Source organism: Scyliorhinus canicula, chromosome 6 (genome assembly GCF_902713615.1).
Source record: "Scyliorhinus canicula chromosome 6, sScyCan1.1, whole genome shotgun sequence".
NCBI lineage: Eukaryota > Metazoa > Chordata > Chondrichthyes > Carcharhiniformes > Scyliorhinidae > Scyliorhinus > Scyliorhinus canicula.
Genome location: NC_052151.1, coordinates 90,736,476 through 90,762,336, shown reverse-complemented (window position 1 = coordinate 90,762,336; position 25,861 = coordinate 90,736,476). Strand labels below are relative to the sequence as shown.

General features: G+C 49.9%; 1 long non-coding RNA gene across 1 annotated transcript; it reads right to left on the bottom strand.

The window, feature by feature from the left end:
• Positions 1-8,425: 8,425 nt before the first annotated feature.
• LOC119966818 lies at positions 8,426-25,203 on the bottom strand. The gene is made up of 3 exons (XR_005460844.1): positions 25,184-25,203; positions 11,819-11,911; positions 8,426-8,511 (listed from the first exon to the last, which is right to left on the bottom strand). It is a non-coding gene; the product is annotated as an uncharacterized LOC119966818 (long non-coding RNA).
• Positions 25,204-25,861: the final 658 nt, after the last annotated feature.

Genomic DNA, 25,861 nt, shown 5'->3' with positions numbered 1-25,861 from the left:
TCCAGGCCTCCAGCAATTTGCAACGCAGGTGTCACAGGCTTAATAAAAGTTGGAAGTGCTCTTCCTACCTACCATATTTAGAACGGCAACTCTGTTGAAGTCAGGTTCATGAGGTAAATTTTCCTGTGGAGACAGGTTTGTGGGATGGGCGGGGTGTAGGGTGAAGTGGAAAAGCAGCACGAAACCCTGTCAGGATTACTGACACTATCCCACTTCCATATTACTTTCCCAGGATTTTGTGAAAGATTTAAACTGGAACATGATTCTGACCATTTACTAGTTCATCCCGGCCTCCTCCAGAGGTCTCCAGCATCACAGGTGGCAGTCTTCAGCCAATTCAATTCACTCCGTGTCAGAGCAAGAAACAGCTGAAGGCATTGGATATTACAAAGGCAATGCAGCCTGACAATATTCCAGCATTTGACCATATTCAAGACTTGTATTCAAGAACTAGCCAAGCTGTTCCACTACAACTAGCATCTACCCAGCAATGTCGAAAATTGCCAAGGTCCTGTGCCCAAGAAACAGGAGACATCCAACCCCATAAATCAGTGTTCTTCAAACTTTTTTTCCGGAGACCCATTTTTACCAACTGGCCAACCTTCGGGACCCAACCCGGCCGACCTTCGCGACCCACGCCGGCCGACCTTCGCGGCCCACGCCAGCCAATCTTCGCGACCCACACTGGCCGACCTGCGTGACCCATCATTTTCTCTTACCTTGTTTGCTGCTGACAAAAATGGAGGAAATGGTTTTGGGTCCCTTTGGCCCTCGTATACGCTCCTCCAATGGATCCTGGTGGATGATGGTGAAGCCGTCTGGTGTCGGAAAGTATGGAGTCTCCATATGTTCAAAGTTCTGCATTTTTTTCCTGTAAAATTTTATCAAATAAACCCCCCCCAAACTTGTAAAAAAAATAAAATGAATAAAATAAATGAAAAAAAGTGAAAAAAAACCCCGAACTTACAAAAAATAATAAAAGGAATAAAATAAATGAAAAAATGAATAAACCCCCCTCCCCGAACTTGTAAAAAAAATGAAAATAAATGAAAAAAATAAAAATTAAATGAATAATATAAATGAATCAAAACCACTGCAGAACTTGTAAAACAAAAAGCTGCAACTGTTTAAAAAAGTAGCGGCCGCACTGCACATACATGCCCTATTATCGGCGCGCATGCGCAATGTGGCCGAATATTTTTTTTTAAAAACATGTTCGCGGCCCCTTGCAGCCGGCATTGTGAAAAGCCGGCTGCTGCGTGGGCATTTGCACAATCAGGAGCGCCGCGGACAACGGCTCTGCGACCCTCCTGACACCCGCCCGCAAGCCGCCCACGGGTCACGCCCCCGACTTTGAAGAACACTGCCAGAAATGCTCCATCTGTCTAATTTTGATCAACAGTAGTGTGATGGAAGGAGTCATTGACAGTGCTATTAGCCGGCAATTGCTTAGCAATAACCTGCTCACTGGCACTCAGTTTGGTTTCCACCAAGGTCACTCAATTCCTGCTCTCACAACATCCTTGGTTGAAGCATGGACAAATGAGCTGAATGCTAGAGGTGAGGTGAGAGTGACTGCCCTTGTCATCAAGGCAGCATTTGACCGAGTATGGCATCAAGTAGCCATAGCAAAACTGGAGTCAGTGAGAATCAGGAAGAAAATTCTCTGCTGGTTGGAGTCAAGCCTAGCACAAAGGAAGATGGCTGTGGTTGTTGGAGGTTTAGTTCCAGGACATTATTGCAGGAGTTCCTCAGGGTAATGTTCCAGGCTCAACCATCTTCAGCTGCTCCGTCATGACCTTCCTTCTATCACAGGGCAGAAGTGGGGATGACTGCACAATGTTCAGCACCATTCATGACTCCTCAGATACTGAAGCAGTCTGTGGTCCAAATGCAGCAAAACATTGACAAAATCCAGGCTTAGGCTGACGTGGTAAGTAACATTTGCGCCACATAAATGCCAGGCAATGACCATCTCCAACAAGATCAAATCTAACCATCACCCCTTTACAATCAATGGCATTACTATCAACAACCTGGGGTTTACTATTGACCAGAAACTGAACTGGACTAGCCATATCAATACTGTGGCTCCTGTGGTCAGAGGCTAGGAATTCTGTGGAGAGTAACTCACCACCTGACTCCCCAAAGGCACAAGTCAGGTGTTTGATGCAATATTCTCCACTTGCCTCGGTGAGTGCAGCTCCAACAACACTCAAGAAGCTTGACACCATCCAGGATAAAGCAGCCACTTGATTGGCACCCCTTCGACAAACATTCACTCAATCCACCACTGACAAACAAGCAGCCAATTGTACCATCTACAAAATGCACTGCAGGAATTAATCAAGGCTCCATAGCCTTGATTATTTTGAGTCATCAGACTCGAAACGTTAGCTCTTTTCTCTCCCTACAGATGCTGCCAGACTTGCTGAGATTTTCCAGCATTGTCCCTTTCGTTTCAGATTCCAGCATCCGCAATAATTTGCTTTTATCCATAGCCAGTATGTTCCAAACCCACGACCATGACCATCTAGAAGAACAGCAGTACATACATGGAAACCCCACCACCTTTATGTTACTTTCTAACTCATTCACTACCCTGACTTGGAAATATATTGTCGTTCCTTCACTTTCGTTGGGTCAAAGTCTTGGAACTCCCTCTCGTACAGCATGTTGGGTATACCTACACCACACGGGCCGCAACAACTCAAGAAGGTGAATTCCGTCACCACCTTCTCAAGGGAATTTGGGTATAGTCAATAAATACTGGTCCAGCCAGAGATGCTTACATCCCATGGAAAAAAAAAACTGGTGGTGAATAAATTATTGGCAATTGTCAAATATAGCCAAACTACACGTAAGAGAATAATTTCCTAATTGTCAAAGTAAATGTCAACAATTGGCTGTTTCCCAGATTCAAAGAAAAATATGTTGCATATTGTTGTACAGAGGGATATTAATCAGAGAGATTCTAAGTTCAAGTAAGTGCCAGTCTGTACTGAGTAAATTCATCTTAGTTGGCCCACAGGGCAGCACGGTGGCTCAGTGGTTAGCACTATTGCCTCATGCTGCTGAGGACCCGGGTTCAATCCCGTCTCCGGGTCTCTGTCCGTGTGGAGTTTGCACACTCTCCCTGTGTCTGCGTGGGTCTCACCCCCACATCCCAAAGATGTGCAGATGTGTAGGTGGATTGCCCACGCTAAATTGCCCCTTAATTGGGAAGAAAATAATTGGGTAATCTAAATTTATTTTTAAAAAGTCTTAGTTGGCCCAAATGTCAAGAAAAGAAAATCAGTGAGGGCGTCTGCTCCTGTGTGAATCCTACTAGACAATATGGCAGAAGCTCTGTGCCATTGTGCCAATATTCACCCCTTCAAAGGAATATGGTAGCCTTTGCAGGGCAAGAATTGCTCTCCTCTTGCTGACTGTGGCAAACAATCCTCAGAGTAACACAAGCTCTGTAATCCACTTATGAGCAACATGCATTTTGGCCCCACATGGTAACGAACGTTATACATGGTCCACTTTAATCCGATCTATGGCACCCTCTCTATAATATTGTATTATTTTCTTGCAAAAACCCCACATGTCAATTGTGACAGCTGCAAGCAATGTTAAAAAGTGCTGACCTCTGACTACAGCAGATGACCGGATCAAAGTGTGCAACATTGTTGTCACTGGTCGTTGGTGGGCTATTATAAACATTGCCAACACCCAGATACTTGACCTTTAAATGCTTTGATTCTGACCACCAGAAAGAGCAACCAAGTGTTTGAATTAACATTGGATTGTTGCAAGTTTCACAATATGGGGTCAGGTCGCTGGGTGGGTTGAGATTGCCCAAACTAATTTCACCTCATCAGTCTCGAGTGAATTCCAGACAGAATTTAAAAGGCAACTGGATAGTTCTCCAACCTACTTTATTACACATTCTTTGAAGTAAGAGATTTTATATAAAAGTAAAAATGGTAAAATATATAATTGATCAAATAAGCTGACATTCTAAATAATGTAATTAATTACTCAATGCACATAACCACAATACAAACTGGTTTTCGGTTTGTTATATTGTGTGGCAGTCACATGATCACAGCTGCCTGTGCATTGCTCAGGATATAATATGTGGATTAGTAAACATTTTATAGTTTACAGGTCAGAAAACATGCTACTGTTCAGACAATTTAATTCACAATAGTATTCATTTCAAAAACCAATTATTCTAACATGTCAAAAGAGTGGTATTAAAACAAATGCAAATAGAAAATAATTTATTCTTATTGTAAAAAGAATGAATGTCTTTGAATCCATGCTGTAAGAAAGGGTGGTATAATGCTTTGATGGGCAAGATTAGCTTTCCCTCCACATTTGAAATTAAGCAATAAATGGAGCTCAGCCCCAGAAAGGTTTTTATGTTCAGTAGCGAATCTATTTTTCATTTAATGGTTGACAGGTTCTCTTATCATCTCATGGATAATAACAAATTAATTGCAAACTGTGCTGTCAGTTTTTGGATGGCAGGGTAGCACAGTGGTTAGCACTGTTGCTTCACAGTAGCATGGACCTGAGTTTGATTCTTGCTTGGGTCACTGTCTGTGTGGAGTCTGCACGTTCTCCCTGTTTCTGTGTAGGTTTCCTCCCACAAGTCCCGAAAGATGTGCTTGTTTGGAGAATTGGAGTGTGGCGACTTGGGGCTTTTCACAGTAACTTCATTGCAGTGTTAATGTAAGCCTACTTGTGACACTAGTAAAGACTATTATTATTTTACCTGTTAATATGTAAGCTGTAGTTTGTCTTCTTGCCTTAGCCCATCCCTCTTCCTTGCATGCTTACCAAAATTCTTTCATATGCTTATCTGGACGCTCATGATTAAGCAGGTATGATAAGCCCTGCATTCTGCAAACATTTTTTTTAAATTTAGAGTTTCCAATTAAGGGGCAATTTAGCATGGGGAGCTCCCAGAATCTGGCACATCATAATCAAAATTTCTTTTGTTTTTCTGCCTCTGTAGATAGTTCAGGCAGTGCCCTATTGGGCTCCCACTTCAGCAACACTCCAACTCCCACCCTTCCCACCACCATCCTTTCCCCTCTTTCGCCATCACCTTTCCCCATCCTTTCCCTTCTGTTGGTACAGAGGCGAGTGTATCTGGCCTCCCCAGCACACAATTTAGTGCTTGTACCATTTGTTTTTTGTAGAAACGCGTTGTGAACTGTTTTAATAATCAGAGTATCCACACCACCCCCCCCCCGCCCGTAAATTGGTACTGAGGGGAGGGTACCCTGTTCCTCCAACATAAAATGAGTGTTTGTACTGATGTGCCATCTATTAACACAAGACAAGTAGTAGACAAAACTGTGGCTTTAATAAGCTAAACAGAAAGCCTCCTGGCCACTGATCCCGAACTGGGGCAGAGCCGGAGGTCAGACAGCTTTATACCGAGCCCAAGGAGAGGAGCCACAGGCGGAGCCATCAGGCAGCAGTTTACCACAATACATGTAGGACAGTAACAGTTTACCACAATACATATAATACACTAACAGTTGTTTACCACATTCACCCCCTGTTAAAAAAGAGTCTAGCGGGGGTGAAGTGGACTTAAAGGTCGAGTCTGTTGGGGACTTTGACCTTCCGTCATGATCACCTCAGTCCCAGCTGTAGTGTGTGCACTGGTGTCAAGACATGCGCGCCCGGGAGCGTGTTGTCTTCTTCTTCGCCCAGTAGTTGATGGAGAGGGGTGCAGTGTAGGAGCAGGGGTGGTGGTGATGGTCACCGGTGGGCCTGCGGGTGCCAAATCCCGAAGTAGCCAGGTAGTGGTGGAGGGAGATGGCGTAGGGTCGGGGGTGGTGGTGATGGTCGCTGGGTAACCTGCAGGTGCCAAATCCCGGAGGGAGACTGTGTCCTGCCGCCCGTCATGATGTGCCACGTAGGCATATTGTGGGTTGGCATAGAGGAGCAGGACCTTGTCGACGAGGGGATCTGATTTATGACTCCTCGCATGCTTCCGGAGGAGGACGGGCCTTGGGACTGTCAGCCAGGATGGGAGCGAGACCCCGGAGGTGGACTTCCTAGGAAGGAAAACATACGTGCGTGAGGGGTCTCATTGGTGGCATTGCATAGGAGCGACCGGATGGAATGGAACGCATCGGGAAGGACCTCCTGCCAGTGGGAGACATCTAGACCGTAAGGCCAGGAGGACGGCCTTCCAGACCGTCGCGTTCTCCCTCTCCACCTGTCCGTTTCCCCGGGAGTTGTAGCTGGTTGTCTTATTTGAGGCGATGCCCTTGCTAAGCAGGAACTGACGCAACTCATCGCTCACGAAGGAGGAACCCCGATCGTGATGGATCTAGGTGGGGAAATTGAACAAGGTGAAGAGACTGTGCAGGGCCTTGATGACGGTGGCAGAGGTCATGTCAGGGCATGGGATGGCAAAGGGGAATTGTGAGTACTCGTCAACAACATTGAGGAAGTACACGTTATGGTCAGTGGAGGGAATGGGCCCTTTGAAGTCGATGCTGAGGGCTCAAAGGGGTGGGAGGCCTTTACCAGGTGTGCTCTGTCAGGCCGATAGAAGTGTGGTTTGTACTCCGCACAGACCTGGCAGTCCCTCGTCATGGTCCTGACCTCCTCGATGGAGTAAGGCAGGTTGCGAGCCTTGATAAAATGCAAAAAACGGGTGACAGAGGTCATTTTGGAGGGCCCGAAGTCGCTTGTACTTGCGCTGGCACATGTACCGCGGGATAGGGCATCTGGGGCTCATTGAGCTTCCCAGGTCGGTACAAGATATCGTAGTTGTAGGTGGAGAGTTCGATCTTCCACCGCAGAATCTTGTTGTTCTTGATCTTGCCCTGCTGTGTATTATTAAACGTGAAGGCAACCGACCATTGGTCAGTGAGGAGAGTGAATCGCCTGCCAACCAGGTAATGCCGTCAATGTCATACCGCTTCCACAATGGCTTGGGCTTCCTTTTTGACGGAGGAGTGCCAGGGCAAAGTCAGATGCATCGCTCTCCACCTGGAACAAAATGGACTCGTCCCAGCGTGTATCGCGGCTTTGGCAATATCTGTCTTGATGCGGTTGACAGTCAGGCAGGCTACAGCCGTGAGGGGAAAAGTGGTAGATATAATGAGTGGACAGGCCTTGTCCGCATAATTGGGGACCCACTGGGCATAATAAGAGAAGAACCCCAGTCATCTTTTCAGTGCCTTGGGGCATTGGGGGAGGGGAAGTTCCAGGAGGGGGTGCATACGATTGGGGTCGGGCCCTTGGACTCCGTTTTCCACAACGGAGCCAAGGATGGCTAGGCGGGTTGTGCGAAAAACGCATTTCTCCTTATTGTATGTGAGAAGCTTAGCAGTGTGGAGGAAATGTTGGAGGTTAGGGAGTGGGGGAGGGAGTACACATTGAGCTGTGTGTACCGGTTGATCATCTGACTGTAGTCGATGATCAGCCAGTGCTTCTCCCCAGGCTTGATGACCACCACTTGGGCTTTCCAGGGGCTGGTGCTGGCCTCAATGATCCCCTCTCTTAGGAGTCGCTGGACCTCTGACCTGATAAAGGCCCTGTCCCGGGCACTGTATTGCCTGCTCCTTGTGGCGACGGGCTTACAGTCCGGGGTGAGGTTAGCGAAGAGCGAGGGTGGGGCGACATTAAGGGTCGCGAGGCTACAGATGGTGAGGGGGGGGGGGGGGGACAGGGGACAGGGGTCCACCAAACTTTAAGGTGAGGCTTTGGAGGTGGCACTGAAAGTCGAGCCCCAGTAATAGGGCAGCGCAGAGATGGGGGAGAAGTAGAGCTTAAAGTTAGCGTACTCTACGCCCTGTACAGAAAGGGTTACGACACAGTACCCCAGATTTCTACGGAATGTGATCCAGAAGCCAGGGAGATTTTCTAGGTCGCGGGAAAAATTGGGAGGGAGCAGCGCCTCACAGTATCTGGGTGGATAAAGCTGTCTGTGCTCCCGGAGTCGAAGAGGCAGGCCATCTTGTGCCTGTTGATCCGGACGGTCATCATGAATTTCTGAGATGATGAGGTCGAGACTGGTCAAGTGTGATGGAGGGGAGCTTCAGAAGGTGGTGGGTGGGCCGGGCGGAGGTAGCGGTGGCCAGCGTACAGGAGGTCAGCCACCTTTATACCAAGCCCGAGGGGAGGAGCCGCAGGCGGAGCCATCAGGCAGTGGTTTACCACAATACATTTAGGACAGTAACAGTTTACCTTCCGTGATCGCCTCAGTCGCGGCTGTGGTGCGTGCACTGGTGTCGAGACCTGCGCGTCCGGGAGCGTGTTGTCTTCTTCTTCGCCCAGTAGTTGAGTTGGTGGATGGGGTGGACGGTGGAAGGGTGGGGGTGGTGGTGATGGTCGCCGGTGGGCCTGCGGGTGTACCGTTTGGCCTTATATTTATTTTTTACTGTTTTAATAAAAAGATATGGCCAATCCACCTTGAGTGGCTGCAGCTGCTTTCTCTGTTGCTCTGTTTGCTGCTGAGTCCAGAGCTGGTGGTTGCTGAATTGCCTGGATGAAGGAGAAAGGAGAGAGGGAGGATGACATTTGCTGCTGCCTGGTTTATCTGAAGCTCACTGGATGTTACAGGGGGCTGCAAGAGAGGCAAAGCAGTTTTCACAGGTGAAGATTTGGCCTAGCCTGGAGTGGATAGAGTTCCAGCCTGGGACTGGATTGAAACACTGCCTGCCTGCCTCCCTGCATTTCCAGAGCCTGCAGCAGAAAGAGAGGAGGGGCCGGGACTGTTTGCTGCCTGTTCCATCTTCGGGACCCTTGGAGTTGGGACTGTTTGCAGTTTGCTGCCTGTTTCATCTACCGAGCCCTAGGGCCTGAGGCCTCCCAGCAAACAGGGCTGCAACACTTGGAAGAGGACGAAGAGGAGAAGAAGGTTGGTGCAACTAGACTTTATCTTGTTTTCATCTGCCGATAACGCCGAGATGGGATAATATCTGTGCACTGTTTTGCTGGGCCCTTGCTGGGCCCTTGCTAGGCTGAAGACCCTGTCTGCCACCCACCCGCTGCTGGATCGGGGATCAGCCCGCAAGACTTTCCTCAGCACCCACCTGTCCTTTTGTGTATTAACTTCCTGCTCCTCCCTCCCCTTTCCTCCCTTGTACTCTGGGCACACCGCGGTCGGTCCTCCTGTGCCTTCCACCCCCCCCCCCCTTCAGTTACTCTCTCCCTTCCCTATCATCTACCGCTGACCGGGATGGCAACAACGCCGCCTACGCCGGTGGTGGGGCCCTTTACAGTCACCTATGCGGGAGTGGTGGCATCCACCCTCACCACTGTTCATGGGGTTAGCTCACCGTTTCACCTCATGACCCAAAAACTTGGAGTGAAGTGCTACGCCCACCCCACCATGTCAATCAAGGCCTGGCGTCTCTGATATGGCCGAGGTTGTTGGCTCTTCGGCCGTAGCTGCAGCCTCGAAGGTGTATGGCAAAGCTGTCTTTTTGAGAGCTGAGCAGGCGGTCCACCTCGCCCTGGAAAAAGGGTTCACGGTGGGCAGGATCTACCTGGCGGTGGACCCACTGGAAGCCACTGCTGAGAGTTATCCTCTCTAATATCCCGCCTTTTATTCCCACGGAGCTCCTCGTCACCCACCTCCATCAACTGGGGCAGGTATGGTCAGGGGTGATACCGTTCCCACTCGGCCTCAAAGATCCCACCCACAAGCAGATTTTCTCATTCCGGCGGCAGGTCTTTGTTTGCCTGGCCCGGGAGGAGGTCCTGGAAGGGACTTTTGAGATCCATTTTGGGGACAAAACCTATCGCATCTTCTGGTCCACAGGTGGCGTGCGGTGCCACGCCTGAAAATAGATGGAGCATTTTAGAAAAAATTGCCCCACCTCTAACACTGCCGCTAATGATGCCGCTGCCCCCTCTATTTCCACTGGCATGGAGGTGAGGGGACAGATGCGTGGCTGGAAGGCCGAGAGGAAGACCAACAGGGCAATTCGACAGCGATCAGGTTTGGATCCTTCTGACCCTCTGACCCTGACTGGCCCAGTGCCCCTGGCTACTGACCTGGGTGCAGCCGTTACACCTCACTCCACCATCACCCAGCAACACCCTCAGCCCAGTGACATTTCATCATCGGATGCTGGGCCCAGCGACACCTTTGCGCGGGCCTCACTGGGTGACAGTAGTGAGGTGCGCGACCTCGAACCAGAGGGTGCTCTGTCCCAGCCACAAATTCTGCAGAGAAGCATTAAGGGACAAGGAGTCAGCCTGGAGGGACTCCAGAGATAGAAGTCTCCCCGGCATGTTACCTTCTCCCCCGCAAACGGCGTCAATCCAGGTTCTTTTCCATAGATGTCACGCCCAGTCCCCGAAAGAAAAGAGGCGAGGGACAGTGAGGAAATTCAAGCAGCTGCCGCTGGTTTAGCTCACTGGGCTAAATCACTGGCTTTTAAAGCAGACCAAGCAGGCCAACAGCAGGGTTTGATTCCCGTACCAGCCTCCCCGGACAGGCGCCGGAATGTGGCGACTAGGGGCTTTTAACAGTAACTTAATTGAAGCCTACTTGTGACAATAAGCAATTTTCATTTTCATTTCATTTATTGGAACCGCCTTCCATCAACACACTGACTCCCTCCCTCCCCACCACCCTCCTTTCCCCTCTGTCCCCACCCCCCCCCCCCCTTCCTTTCCCTTCCGTTGGTACAGAGGTGAGGGTGTCTGGTCTCTCCAGCGCAAAGTTTAGCGCTTGTACCATTTGTTTTTTGTAGAAACGTGTTGTGAACTGTTTTAATAATCAGAGTATCCACCTCCCCTCCCTGTCCATTGGTACTGAGGGGAGGGTACCCTGTTCCTCCAACTCAAAATGAGTGTTTGTACTGTTTGGCCTTGTATATAGTTTTTACTGTTTTAATAAAAAGATATGGCCAATCCACCTAACCTGAACATCTTTTCGGTTGTGGGGGTGAAACCTATGCAGACATGGGGAGAATGTGCAAACGCCACATGGACAGTGAACCAGGGCCGGGATTCGAACACGGGTCCTCAGCGCCGTTGTCCCAGTGCTAACCACTGTGCCACATGCTGTTCTCTGGTGTTCTCTGCATTCTCCAAACATGACATCCAGGATTCTTTCTTGAAGTAATTATGGCAGATTTGACTTCAACCGAGAAGTTGACTGAAAATGACCTGAATCCACGTTATTTTTTCAGTCCACACTTTTCTTTGGAACCCTTCCAAGGCTGAGCATTTCTGATGCTTTATTTATGCCAGCTGTTTTCACTTCTAACTCTCTATGAATGAAATGAATAATGTGGTCTCTTTTTTTTCCACTTCTGCTTGAAGAAAATAATGCTTATAGTCTCTAGGATGTTACCCTAATTGGCATTGTAATTAATGTCGGTGTCTTCTAGCCATTCAGGAAACATTTAACCAGATCATTGAGGTGTCAAGTATCTTCATACGTTCTTCATTTGAAACCTTGTGTTATAACATAATCTGTTGAAAATCAGATCAATACAAAATTGGGGATGGAATTCCATCCTTTAATAAAAAGCAGAAGAATGCAGTTTTTCTCCTGAATCAATGATTTGCACCACAGGATTATATTATTTATAAAACATGGATTTCTAGGGAAATGATTTTGTTTGCAGGCCCTTAATTATAGGGAAACATGGGTTATTTTTTCTTGTCCCTGGAATGTTGGTCCTTAACCATTGTTGTCAGACAATCAGTTTGGCATTTCAGAGAGAGTTGTTAAGCATTGTTATCACCTGTCACCTTTCAAATGCAAATTTAGGAGCTTAGAACTACTGAGGGTCTTCACATTGGTGATGATGCTGAATAAATGTCTCACCTGCCACATGTACCGACATCCCGCCCTGAGTGACAACTCTATTCCATCAAAGTGCTTCACTGTTGAAGATATCCATGCTGAAATGCCTTAATGCTGGATAAGAAACAATTTTGATTATGAATGATCACAGCAGTTGAACAGAACACACATGGGCCAGAAGTCTCCGTTTCCCGCTGTCAAAATCAGGAATCCTGATCTGGCGGAGAATCCCGCATCAGCCCTGTCCCCAGCCCACGTTAGCGGGGACATACAAACAATGGCTGGATTTTCTGCCTGCGGAAATCCTCCCTTTCACCGGCAGAGCACACACGCCAGCGGCGTGAGGTGCCCACAACGGGAAAATCCATTGGCCAGCTGCCGGGACAGAGAATCCTGCTGCAAGTGGCGTTTTTCCAGACGCCAGGACGGAGAATCCCGCCCAACTCCTTTGCATTGATATGAATGTAATTAACAATTTGGAATCCCGAATTTCCACATACACCCCGCCCCGTTATGCTCCAGTCCTCCACAGTGGAACTCCAGTTTTGCCAAATGCAGTCTTGTCGAACTGGACCCCGATGGGGGTCAAGGGTGTTAGGCCATTGATCATGTGCCCCTCTGTTGCTGCCAGGTTGCAGAGGAATGGTTCCCCCAAGGCTCCTGGGTGTTGGGTGGGCTAAGGCTGTGATTAAGGGCTTGACCCCAGGGCCCTCCCCTGGGATTGGAGTCCCCGTGTCTGGTGTGATGCTTCCAACTCTCGGTAACCTGAAGATCACTCTTACATGGCGATCTTACAGCTGATGAGTAGATCAGACAGTTCATTGAAGATTCAAGTCAGGAAGACCTTCCATTTCCTCACATTTCCTCCCTCAATCCACAATGTTTATAAACATTCTTGTTATGATTGACAGCTTGTGCCACTTAAAAGCAGCAAAATGATTTTACTTCCTCTTATCTAACAACAGAAAGCACTCAGCATTGTTTAACTGGCCAGTAGCTACCAATGTTTCTGACCATTGTGGTGAGGATCAATGGAGGGTACTTCAGATGCATAGAATCATTGAATTTACAGTGCAGAAGGAGGCCATATAGCCATTGAGTCTGCACCAGCTCTTAGAAAGAGCATCCTACTTAAGCCCATACCTCTACCCCAGGGGTGGGCAAACTTTTCCGTGTAAGGGCCACATTCAGAAATTCACAATTCACAAAGGGCCGCATAGTATATTAAGTAAAATAATTACTTCACCCGGTTATGATTCTGGGCGCCTCATATAGAACATAGAACAGTACAGCACTGAACAGGCCCTTCGGCCCTCGATGTTGTGCCGAGCAATGATCACCCTACTCAAGTCAACGTATCCACCCTATACCAGTAAGTAACCCAACAGCCCCCCCCCCATTAACCTTAAAAAAAATTTAAAAAAAAAAAAACAATTTAAAAAAAAAAATTTTTTTTTTTTTTAATGACTTGGTGGGCCGCATGCGGCCCGCGGGCCGTAGTTTGCCCACCCCTGCTCTACCCTATCCCCGTAACCCAGCATTCAAGTGTGAAGTACATAGAGTTCGTGCACTCCCTACAGTGCAGAAGGAACCCATTCAATCCATTGAGTCTGCACTGACCATTTAAAAGAGCACCCTATCTAGGCCCAAGCCCGTATCCTATCCCCTTAACTCCACCCAACCTTTATGACACTAAGGGAAAATTTAGCAAGGCCAATCCACCTAACCTGCATATCTTTGGAAAGGAGAAGGAAACCCGAGCTTCCAGGGGAAACCCACGCAAGTACAGGGAGAACGTGCAAACTCCACATAGACAGTTAGTTGCAAGGCTGGAATAGAACCCGGGTCCCTGGTGCTGTGTGGCAGCAGCTCTAACCACTGTGCCACCAGGGGGGTGAAGAAGAAGATAAATAAACAAACCTAATATCAACTGTGTTTAAACCATTAAGCTGTCAATCAAATGCTAGTTAAGGATACGACACTGCAAAATTGAATGAATGCTCAGCAATTCAAAGGATCTGACGGAATTTCAAGGCTTTGCAAGTGTTGTGGAGCCTTCGAAGAAGGCTCTGACGGTTCAAAAGCAGCAGTTTTAGAAGAATATGTCTGAGGGGGCAGACGCGAGGAAAAGGAAAGTCTTCCTGACTTGAATCTTCAATGAACTGTCCGATCTACTCATCGGCTGTCAGGCAGAGCAGTTCAGAGTTGGGTCACCTCAGTGTTTAAACAGGTCAGACCAGGATGATGATTTTGAACAAAGGGTTGCCTGAGATCACCATGGCAAGAGTGATCTTTAGGTTGCTGAGAGCTGGAACGGGCAGACCGGATACTGGACCCTCAACCTGGGAAGGGCCCCGGGGTCAACCACTTACCCACAGCCTGAGCCCACCCCAGACTTTTGATGGACCCTCCCTCTGCCGCTTTCTAGCAGCAGAGTGGCACTTGAGCAATGGGATAAGTCCCTTGACCCCACTCGGGGGCCAGTGCACCAGACTAGGGTGTCACTGCCATGGTGGCAGGGGGCAGTGCACCCTTGGTAATGCCAGGGGGTGAGGACTGAAGGGTAGCCTGGGGACAGCTGAGGGGGCTAGATTTGGTCTGGGCAACCCCAAGGATGCATCGTGTGGGGGACGATGACCTGATATTCCAGTGGGAGAATCATAGAATCATAGAATTTACAATGCAGAAGGAGTCTGCACCGGCCCACTGAAAGAGCACCCTACTTAAGCTCACACCCATACACATAACCCAGTAACTACAGCTGATGTTTGGACAATAAGGGGCAATTTAGCATGTCCAATCCACCTAACCTGCACATCTTTGGACTGTTGGAGGAAACCAGAACACCCAGAGGAAAGCCACGCAGACACGGGGAGAACGTGCAAACTCCACGCAGTCATCGCAGGCCGGAATTGACCCCGGGTCCCTGGAGCTGTGAGGCAGCGGTGTTAACCACTGTGCTGCCCATGGAGGGGGGAGGTTGTCCCTCCTTGGAAGTTGGGGGGTGTTCCCCTTGTCAGCCAGAGGGTGGGGGGCTATCATTTGCATTGTGTGGGGCCTGTGTCTGAATGCTGGGTTTGGGGCTCCTATTCAAAATGGCGGCCCAACACCAGTAATTGCAAAGAAACTTGTCAAAAAGAACAAAAGAAATTACAGCACAGGAACAGGCCCTTCGGCCCTCCCAACCTGCACCGATCCAGATCCTTTGTCTATACCTGTCGCCTATATTCCAAGGATTTAATTTTCCAAGGATCTACTTCCCTCTGTTCCCCGCCCGTTCATATATCTGTCCAGATGCATCTTAAATGATGCTATCATGCCCGCCTCTACCACCTCCGCTGGCAAAACATTCCAGGCACCCACAACCCTCTGCGTAAAAAAACTTTCCACGCACATCTCCCTTAAACTTTCCCCCTCTCACCTTGAAATCGTGACCCCTTGTAATTGACACCCCCACTCTTGAAAAAAGCTTGTTGCTATCCACCCTGTCCATACCTCTCACAATTTTGTAGACCTCAATCAGGTCCCCCCTCAACCTCCGTCTTTCCAACAAAAACAATCCGAATCTACTCAACCTTTCTTCATAGCTAGCACCCTCCATACCAGGCAACATCCTGGTGAACCTCCTCTGCACCCTCTGTAAAGCATCAACATCCTTCTGGTAATGTGGCGACCAGAACTGCACGCAATATTCCAAATGTGGCCTAACCAAAGTCCTATACAACTGTAACATAACCTGCCGACTCTTATACTCAATACCCCGTCCGATGAAGGCAAGCATGCTGTATGCCTTCTTGACCACTCTATCAACCTGCATTGCCACCTTCAGGGTACAATGGATCTGAACTCCCAGATCTCTCTGTACATCAATTTTCCCCAGGACTCTTCCATTGACTGTATAATCCGCTCTTGAATTAGATCTTCCAAAATGCATCACCTCGCATTTGCCTGGATTGAACTCCATCTGCCATTTCTCTGCCCAACTCTCCAATCTATCTATATTTTGCTGTATTCTCTGACAGTCCTCCTTGCTATCTGCAACTCCACCAATCTTAGTATCATCTGCAAACTTGCTAATCAGACCACCTGTACCTTCGTCCAGATCATTTATGTATATCGCAAACAACAGTGGTCCGAGCACGGATCCCTGTGGAACACCACTAGTCACCTTTCTCCATTTTGAGACACTCCCTTCCACCACTACTCTCTGTCTCCCGTTGCCCAGCCAGTTCTTTATCCATCTAGCTAGTACACCCTGAACCCCATACGACTTCACTTTTTCCATCAACTGCCATGGGAAACTTTATCAAACGCCTTACTGAAGTCCATGTGTATGACATCTACAGCCCTTCCCTCATCAATTAACTTTGTCACCTCCTCAAAGAATTCTAGTAGGTTTGTAAGACATAACCTTCCCGGCACAAAACCATGCTGCCTATCACTGATAAGTCTATTTTCTTCCAAATGTAAATAGATCCTATCGCTCAGTATCTTCTCCAACAGTTTGCCTACCACTGATGTCAAACTCACAGGTCTATAATTCCCTGGATTATCCCTGCTACCCTTCTTAAACAAAGGGACAACATTAGCAATTCTCCAGTCCTCCGGGACCTAACCCGTGCTCAAGGATGCTGCAAAAATATCTGTTAAGGCCCCAGCTATTTCGTCCCTCGCTTCCCTCAGTAACCTGGGATAGATCCCATCTGGACCAGGGGACTTGTCCACCTTAATGCCTTTTAGAATACCCAAAACTTCCCCCTTCCTTATGCCGACTTGACCTAGAGTACTTAAAAATCCATCCCTAGCCTCAACATCCGTCATGTCCCTCTCCTTGGTGAATACCGATGCAAAGTACGCATTAAGAATCTCACCCAAATTTCGACTTCCGGTCGGCGAGCGGAGCAGTCGCACGGAGAGGGGCTCCCGCGGGGTAACGAAGTCGGGGCCTTTCTCTCCGCCAGCGGGAAGGGGACCCCCCCCCCCCCCGCAACAAATCTGTCAGCGGAGGATCCTCGGCGGCGGTGGCAGCAGAAACGGTTCGGCGGCGGCAGCAGCGGCGGCGGCAGGTCCACCCCCCCCCTCCCCAACGGAGGCCAGGAGCGTTGCGGCAGCGGCCAGGACCGAAGCGGGGCCCAGTCGGCAGCAGCTACCAGCGACCTAACCACCCCCACCGGGAGGGCACGGGGGCGAAGTGCGGCAGCCCGAACGGAGCAGCCGGGACCGAGCAGCGGGGACCGACCCAACGCCCCCCCCACCGGCAGCGATCACCACGAGGCAAGGCCAAAGAGACTCTGGACAAAAGCCTCACTCTCTCTCTATCCTGGGTGAGTGAGAGGAAAGAAAGAAAAAAAAAAGGATCAGGCGAGCGAATCAGCGCACGAAGTGGCGGAACGGATGTATCGCCGCATCAAAAAGAGCCGGACAGACAGGTGCCCTCTCCCCTGGGGCCAGAGGGGGGCTGGAATTGGAAGGCAGCCTTTACCGAGGTGCTGAGGGAGCAGCTGCAGGTAATCAAGGCACAGGTGAAAGCAGAAATAGAGGCCGCAGTGCAGGCAGCAGCAGCGCCGGCCCTAGGGTTGCTGGCGCCCCGGGCAAGCTGAACTTCGGCGCCCTTGGGGGGGGGGGGCCGGGGGCCGAGGGGGGCGGGGGCCGAGGGGAGGGGGGGCGGGGGGACCCGAGGGGGGGGGGCGGACCGAGGGGGGGGGGCGGACCGAGGGGCAGGCGGGGGGAGCGGACCGAGGGGGGGGGGGGCGGGGGGGAGCGGACCGAGCGGGGGGGGGCGGACCGAGGGGGGGCGGCCACCGCGCATGCGCTGGTTGGCACCGGCCCAACTGCGCATGCGCGGGACCCGAGTCTCTGGCGCCCCCTAGCACATGGCGCCCCGGGCGACTGCCCGAGTTGCCGGTGCCTTGAGCCGGCCCTGGGCAGCAGTGGCCAGGGCTTTGTCAGGGGTGTAGCAGGCTCTGACCAGACTGGAGGAGAAATTGGATGCCCAAGGGGAGAAACTGTAAGCCCAGGAGGCGACCATTAAGGAGCTGGAGAAAGCAGAGACCGACATGAGCGACCGGGTCACGGCCCTGGAGAGGGAAGTGGCGAGACTGGGCGCAACACAGGGGAGCCTGAAGGGCAGGGTAGATGACCAGGAAAACCGCTCGAGAAGGCAAAATGTAAGGATAGTGGGCCTGCCAGAGGGGATCGAGGGTAGAAACCCCACAGCATACGTGGCTGAGATGCTGGGCAACTTAGTGGGGAGGAAAGCTTTCCCCAACCCACCGGAAATGGGCAGAGCACATCGGTCGCTGCGCCTGAAGCCCAAGGCAGGGGAACAACCGAGAGCAGTCATAGCTAAACTGCACCGGTACCGGGATAGGGAGACAATCCTGCGCTGGGCCAAGGAAAATAGGGGAGGGGCGAGGCAATGCCAGCCTCCCCCCCCCTCCCCCTCTCCCCCCCCCCCTCCCGGAGCGCAGAGACCCGACTGCATGGAGAGAGCAGTGACAGCAGTGACAGCGGCCATCCTGGACTGCTAACAAAGGGGGGCAGGGGCGTGTCCACCAGATAGGTATGGTTACTCCCACAGGAACGAGGGGGCAGAAGCCCCCCACCAGGATAATCACCTGGAACGTAAGGGGACTTAACGACCCAGTGAAGAGATCCAGAGTCCTCACCCACCTCAGAAATATGAGGGCCGACATAGTCTTCCTCCAAGAGACGCACCTGAGGGAGCAGGACCAACTGCGGGTAAGAAAGGGTTGGGTGGGACAAACCTACCATTCCTGCTATGGGCCAAGGGCCAGGGGGGGTGGCGATCCTGATCGGCAAGAGGACAATGTTTAGGGCGACAAAGACGGTTACAGACCCAGGGGGGCGGTATGTCATGGTCAGCGGGGCCCTGGATGGGGCACTGGTAGTTCTAGTCAACGTGTACGCGCCCAACTGGGACGCCACGAGTTTCATCAAAAAGACCATGACAGAAATCCCGGACATAGCGACGCATCGACTAATCATGGGGGAGACTTCAACTGTGTACAGGACCCAAAGATGGACAGATCAAACCCCAAAACGGGGAAAACCTCAAGCATGGCAAGGGAACTCAGTCACTTTATGGAGCAGATGGGAGCAGTGGACCCCTGGAGGTTCGCCAACCCAGGGATGAAAGAATTCTCCTTCTTCTCCCCAGTACACAACGTGTTCACCAGAATTGACTTCTTTGTGGTGGGGAAAACGGTGCTTCCAGGGATAGACAAAGCGGAATACTCCGTAATTGTGATATCAGACCACGCTCCACGCTACATGGACGTGCGGCTAGAGACGGGAAGGGCCCAGCGCCCCACATGGAGGTTGGACGGTGCCTTACTAGCTGACAAGGCCTTCAGTGAAAGGATAGCGCGGGCCATAGCAGAGTAGACGGAGAACAACCAAAACGGGGAGGTCTCACCCTCCACGTTCTGGGAAGCGCTTAAGGCCGTACTAAGAGGGGAAATCACTGCCTTCAAAGCGCAAAGAGATAGGGAGGAAAGGGTGGCTAGGCAGAAGCTGGTCGACTCCATACTGGAGGTAGACCGTAAATACTCCGAGGTCCCGACCGTAGAGCTCCTGGCGGAGAGGAAAGAACTACAAAGGAACTTTGACCTGCTCTCCACCAGGAAAGCAGTGCACCAACTCCGCCAGGCGCGCGGGACCCTGTACGGACACGGAGACAAATCCAGCCACCTGTTGGCACACCAGCTGAGAAAGCAGGCAGCCACCAGAGAAATTGCACAAATCAGGGGTACCAGAGGCACGTTGGAAACAGAACCAGAGAGGATTGACAAAACCTTCAAGGCCTTCTACCAAGAGCTGTACACCTCAGAGCCCCCAACGGGGAAGGCTGGAATGAACCGGTTCCTTGATGGACTGGACATACCAGTCATGGGAGAGGGCAGAAAATGGGACCTGGAAGCACCACTAGCACTGAGAGAGATCATGGACAGCATTAGCTCCATTCAGACGGGGAAGGCGCCGGGACCGGATGGATTCCCGGCGGACTTCTACAAAAAATTCGCGACAGCGCTGGCCCCGCACCAGCGGGAGATGTTCACAGACTCACTAGCTAGGGGCACACTGCCACCCACATTAGCACAGGCCTCAATCTCGCTGATACCTAAGAAAGACAAAGACCCAACGGAATGTGGGTCATACAGACCCATATCTCTGCTGAACGCAGACGCCAAAATACTGGCCAAAATCTGAGCCAAAAGGCTAGAAGACTGTGTACCTGAGGTGGTCACAGAGGACCAGATGGGCTTCGTCAAAGATAGACAGCTTACCTCGAACATCAGGCGCCTGCTGAACGTGATAATGACCCCCTCCGGGGAGAGAACACAAGAGGTGATCGTCTCCCTGGATGCAGAAAAGGCCTTCGACAGAGTCGAATGGAAATATCTCATAAATGTACTGGAGCGGTTCGGGCTTGGAACAGGGTTCACCGCTTGGGTAAAGCTCCTATACAACGCTCCCATGGCGAGCGTACGGACCAACAATACCAACTCCCAATACTTCCAGCTGCACAGGGGCACCAGACAAGGATGCCCACTGTCCCCGCTGCTGTTTGCACTAGCAATCGAACCGCTAGCAATCGCGCTCAGGGCAGCAAAAAATTGGAGGGGGATCCGAAGGGGAGGCAGAGAGCACAGAGTCTCACTCTATGCAGATGACCTGCTCCTCTACATCTCGGACCCACAGAGCAGCATGGACGGAATTATTGCGCTCCTGAAAGAGTTTGGAGCCTTCTCGGGCTACAAACTCAACATGAGCAAAAGCGAGATCTTCCCAGTACACCCGCAAGCGAGGGGGGGGGGGGCAGCACTAAAGGGGCTGCCGTTCAAACAAGCCCGACACAAATTCCGCTACCTGGGAATCTAAATAGCCCATGACTGGAAAGGGATCCAAAAATGGAACCTCACCAGTCTGATGGAGGAAGTAAAAAAGGACCTGCAAAGATGGAACACACTCCCACTCTCCCTCGCGGGGAGAGTCCAGACAATCAAAATGAACGTCCTGCCCAGGTTCCTCTTCCTGTTTAGATCCATTCCGATCTACATCCCCAAGGCCTTTTTCAAAGTGCTGGACAAACTAATCATGGCTTTCGTATGGGGGGAGGTAAAAATGCTAGGATCCCAAAGAAGGTCCTACAAAAAACAAAATCCAGCGGGGGGCTAGCCCTCCCAAACCTACAATTCTACCACTGGGCGGCAACAGCCGAGCGAGTAAGGGGATGGATCCAAGAGCCAGAGGCCGAGTGGGTGCGTGCGGAGGAGGCCTCCTGCATGGGGGCCTCCCTCCGGGCCCTCGCCACGGCAGCTCTCCCATCCCCACCCAAAAAACACTCCAGCAGCCCAGTGGTGACAGCCACCCTCCAATCCTGGAACCAACTGTGGCAGCAATTTGGCCTGACCAAAATGTCGGACAAGGCTTCCATCTGCAACAACCATAGGTTCACACCAGCACTGACTGACGCCACCTTCAAAAGGTGGAGGCAGGACGGAGGGACACTGACCTATACACTGTCAGGGACCTATACACGGAGGGCAGGATCACAACACTGGACGAACTGACAGAGAAATTTCGGCTAGCCAGGGGGAACGAGCTACGGTATCTACAGCTCAAAAAACTTCTTACAAAAGGAGACAAGGACATACCCACAACCGCCATGACAGACACTACTGGAAGACCTACTGGACGCAAGTATCCTAGATAAAGGAAACTGTAGCGACATGTATGACCGACTGGTAGAAAGGGACGACACCGTACTGGACGCAACAAGAAAGAAATGGGAGGTTGACCTGGGGATTGAGATAGGGTGGGGACTCTGGAGCGAAGCACTGCATAGGGTCAACTCCACCTCCACGTGCGCAAGACTCAGCCTGACGCAACTAAAAGTGGTACATAGAGCCCACTTAACAAGAAACCATATGAGTAGGTTCTTCCCAGAGGTGGAGGACAGATGTGAACGGTGCCAAAGAGATCCGGCCAACCACGCCCACATGTTCTGGTCTTGCCCCAGACTTGTGGAGTACTGGACAGCCTTCTTCGAGGCTATGTCCAAAGTGGTGTGGGTGAGGGTGGAGCCATGCCCGATAGTGGCGGTCTTCGGGGTTTCAGACCAGCCAGATCTATTCCTGGCGAGGAAGGCGGACGCCCTTGCCTTTGCCTCCCTGATCGCCCGCCGTAAAATCCTGTTTGGCTGGCGGTCAGCAGCACCACCCAGAGCTGCAGACTGGCTGTCTGACCTCTCGGAATCTCTCCAAATGGAGAAAATCAAATTCGCCATCCGAGGGTCAGATGATGGCTTCCACAGAACGTGGGAGCCATTCATGCAATTGTTCCGGGACCGGTTTGTGGCCAACGAACAAGAGGAAGAATAGCCGGGTGGCCAAGAATCAGGTGAAAATGGATGGGAATCGGGGGAAGGTAGCCGGGGGGGGGGGGGGGGGGGGGGGAGGGCTACGGGTTCGTTATGGGGGTTTGTTCTCATGGTTTTATGCTTATTTCTTTTTCTTGTTAATTTATTGTTTTTGTACTAAAGGGGAGGGGTTACTGTTTTTCTCTGTTGTGATAAAATTTGTTGTTGAAAACTTGAATAAAAATTATTCCAAAAAAAAGGAAGGACAAAGCCGCAAGCGACAGTCTGATGGCAAGCTAAGGCCCAAAACCAAATTGTAAACAAATGCCTATAAACATGTTCCTCGGCCATATTGGGGAATGTAAAATATGTATGCCGGTTAAAGGGGGGTGGCCACAGTTGTTATTATGAAGATGCTTGCCTGTAAATATACATGTTAATTTTTGCCTTGTTTTTTTTCTAATAATTTGTAATTTGTTGGATATAAAATATGAAAACTCAATAAAAAACATTTCCAAAAAAAAAAAGAATCTCACCCATTTCCTCTGACTCCATGCTTAAATTCCCTCTTTTGTCTTTGAGTGAACCAATCCTTTCTCTAGTTACCCTCTTGCTCCTTATATATGAATAAAAGGCTTTGGGTTTTCTTAACCCTCTTAGCCAAAGATATTTCATGACCCCTTTTAGCCCTCTTTATTGCGCATTTGAGATTTGTCCTACTTTCCCGATATTCCTCCAAAGCTTCATCAGTTGTGAGTTGCCTCGATCTTCTGTATGCTTCCTTTTTCATCTTAGCTTGTCTCAGAATTCCGCCCGTCATCCATGGTTCCCTAATCTTGCCATTTCTATCCCTCATTTTCACAGGGACATGTCTGTCCTGCACTCTAATCAACTTTTCCGATTTTCATTTTCATTTCATTTCATTTCATTTTCATTTCAAATGTGGATTCACCCTTAAACAGCTGCTCCCTATCCACATACCCTAGCTCCTGCCAAATTTTGTTATACTTGGCCTTTCTCCAATTTAGCACTCTTCCTTTAGGACCACTCTCGTCTTTGTCCATGAGTATTCTAAAACTTACGGAATTGTGATCACTATTCCTAAAGTAACAACCGACTGAAACGTCAATCACCTGGCCGGGATCATTTCCCAATACCAGGTCCAGTATGGCCCCTTCCCGAGTTGGACTATTTACATACTGCTCTAAAAAACCCTCCTGGATGCTCCTTACAAATTCTGCTCCATCTACACATCCAACACTACATGAGTCCCATTCAACGTTGGGGAAGTTAAAATCTCCCATCATGACAACCCTATTGCTCCTACATTTTTCCATAATCTGTCTACATATTTGTACCTCTACTTCACGCTCGCTTTTGGGAGGCCTGTAGTAAAGTCCCAACAATGTTACTGCACCCTTCCTATTTCTTAGCTCTACCCATATTGCCTCAGTGCTCGAATCCTCCATCGTGCCCTCCTTAATCACAGCTGTGATATCATCTCTGACCACTAATGCAACTCCTCCACCCCTTTTACCTCCCTCTCTATCCCTCCTGAAGCATCTATACCCTGGGATATTTAGTTGCCAGACTTGCCCTTCCCTCAACCAAGTCTCAGTAATACCAATAACATCATATTCCCAGGTACTAATCCAAGCCCTAAATTCATTCTGCCTTACCTGCGAGACTTCTCACATTAAAACAAATGCACCTCAGACCACCTGTCCCTTTGCGTTCATCATCTCTTCCCTGTCTACTCTTCCCCTTAGTCACATTGAGTTTATTATCTGGTACCTTACTGGCTTTAGTTGCTGCCTCTTTACTGACCTGTAACTTCCTAATCTGGTTCCCATATCCCTGCCACATTAGTTTAAAACCTCCCAACAGTGTTAGCAAATGCACCCCCTAGAACACTGGTTCCAGTCCTGCCCAGGTGTAAACCGATTTGTAATGGTCCCACCGCCCCTAGAACTGGATCCAATGTCCCAAAAATCTGAACCCCCTCCTTCCTGCACCATCTCTCAAGCCACGTATTCATTGTGACTGTTCTTGAATATCTACTCTGACTGTCTCGTGGCACTGGTAGCAATCCTGAGATTACTACCTTTTGAGGTCCTACTTTTTAACTTATCTCCTAACTCCCTAAATTCTAATTGTAGGACCTCATCCTCTTTTTTACCTATATCGTTGGTGCCTATATGCACCACGACAACTGGCTGTTCACCCTCCCACTTCAGTATGTCCTGCAGCCGATCTGAGGCATGAAAATGAAAATCGCTTATTGTCACGAGCAGGCTTCAATGAAGTTACTGTGAAAAGCCCCTAGTCGCCACATTCCGGCGCCTGTCCGGGGAGGCTGGTACGGGAATCGCTGACCCGTGCACCCGGGAGGCTACATACCATTCAGGAGTCTCATTTTTGACCACAGAAACGCCTGTCTACTCCCCTTACAATTGAATCCCCTATGACTAGAGCCCTGCCAGTCTTTTTCCCGCCCTTCTGTCTACAGGCACGGTGCCATGAACCTGGCTACTACTGCCTTCCCCTGGTGAGTCATCTCTCCCAACAGTATCCAAAACGGTAAACCTGTTTTGGAGGGAGATGACCGCAGGGGACACCTGTACTGCCTTCCTGCTCTTTCTCTGCCTTTTGGTCACCCATTCCCTGTCTCCCTCACCAATCCTAATCTGCGATGTGACCAACTCACTGAATGTGCCATCGACGACCTCCTCAGCATCACGGATGCTCCAAAGTAAGTCCTTCCGCAGCTCCAGAGCCGTCATGCAGTCTAACAGGAGCTGCAGCTGGATACACTTCCCGCACATGAAGGAGTCAGGGGCATCGGCCGCATCCCTGAGCTCCCAGATTGAGCACGAGGAGCACAAAACGGGTCTGGGATCTCCTGCCATTTTTACACTTTACCTTAACTGATTACAAATATAATATCAAATAATGAATAAGTGAAAGGAAAAAGGATTTTACTTACCAATCACAATACTTACCAACACACGAAGAGTTAAATTTCTCCCAGCTACTGCTAATTGGAGCACTTTCCTTTCCAGCCAATCAGGTGCTTTGCTGTGATGTCACTCTTCAAGGTAAGTTTTTAAAGAGGTAAACTTACCTTCCCGACAGACCCCTGGCTACTGGGCCACTGAGCCCTGTCTGTTTGCTGTTTGGCAAAGTTTTACATAGTCAAGCTTTTAGAATGCCACATCAGTGTCACTCCTCAGCGTCAGTGCGACGCAGTCCCTATTCTCCGTTGGCGGGAGCACTTTGACTCTGGAATGGAAAATCCCGGCCATGGTGAAAAGTACAGTGGAATCATTTTGAAAACGCCAATGGTATGAAGCAAAGCTTATGGAACAATTTGTGTCTTAAACCAAGAAATTACTGACAACCAGTGGAAATAATTAAGCCCCTGCTGCTGATAAGTCCAGGGAAATTCCCTGGCTAACGAACTGATTTGATCAGCTTTTAGATTATGCTCTCTGCTGCTGAAATAAATCAGTGTTCTCAAAATTATCTTGTGTCCTGTTGTTTAAGGATACAACATATATCTTATTTTGCATTCCTCCCCTGTTGTTGCACTGCTGATTGCTGGGGACAAACACAAAGTAGCTTCTTGGCGATAGGGTAGGCAATGTATCAACAGACAACTTGCATGTTTAATGCAATAC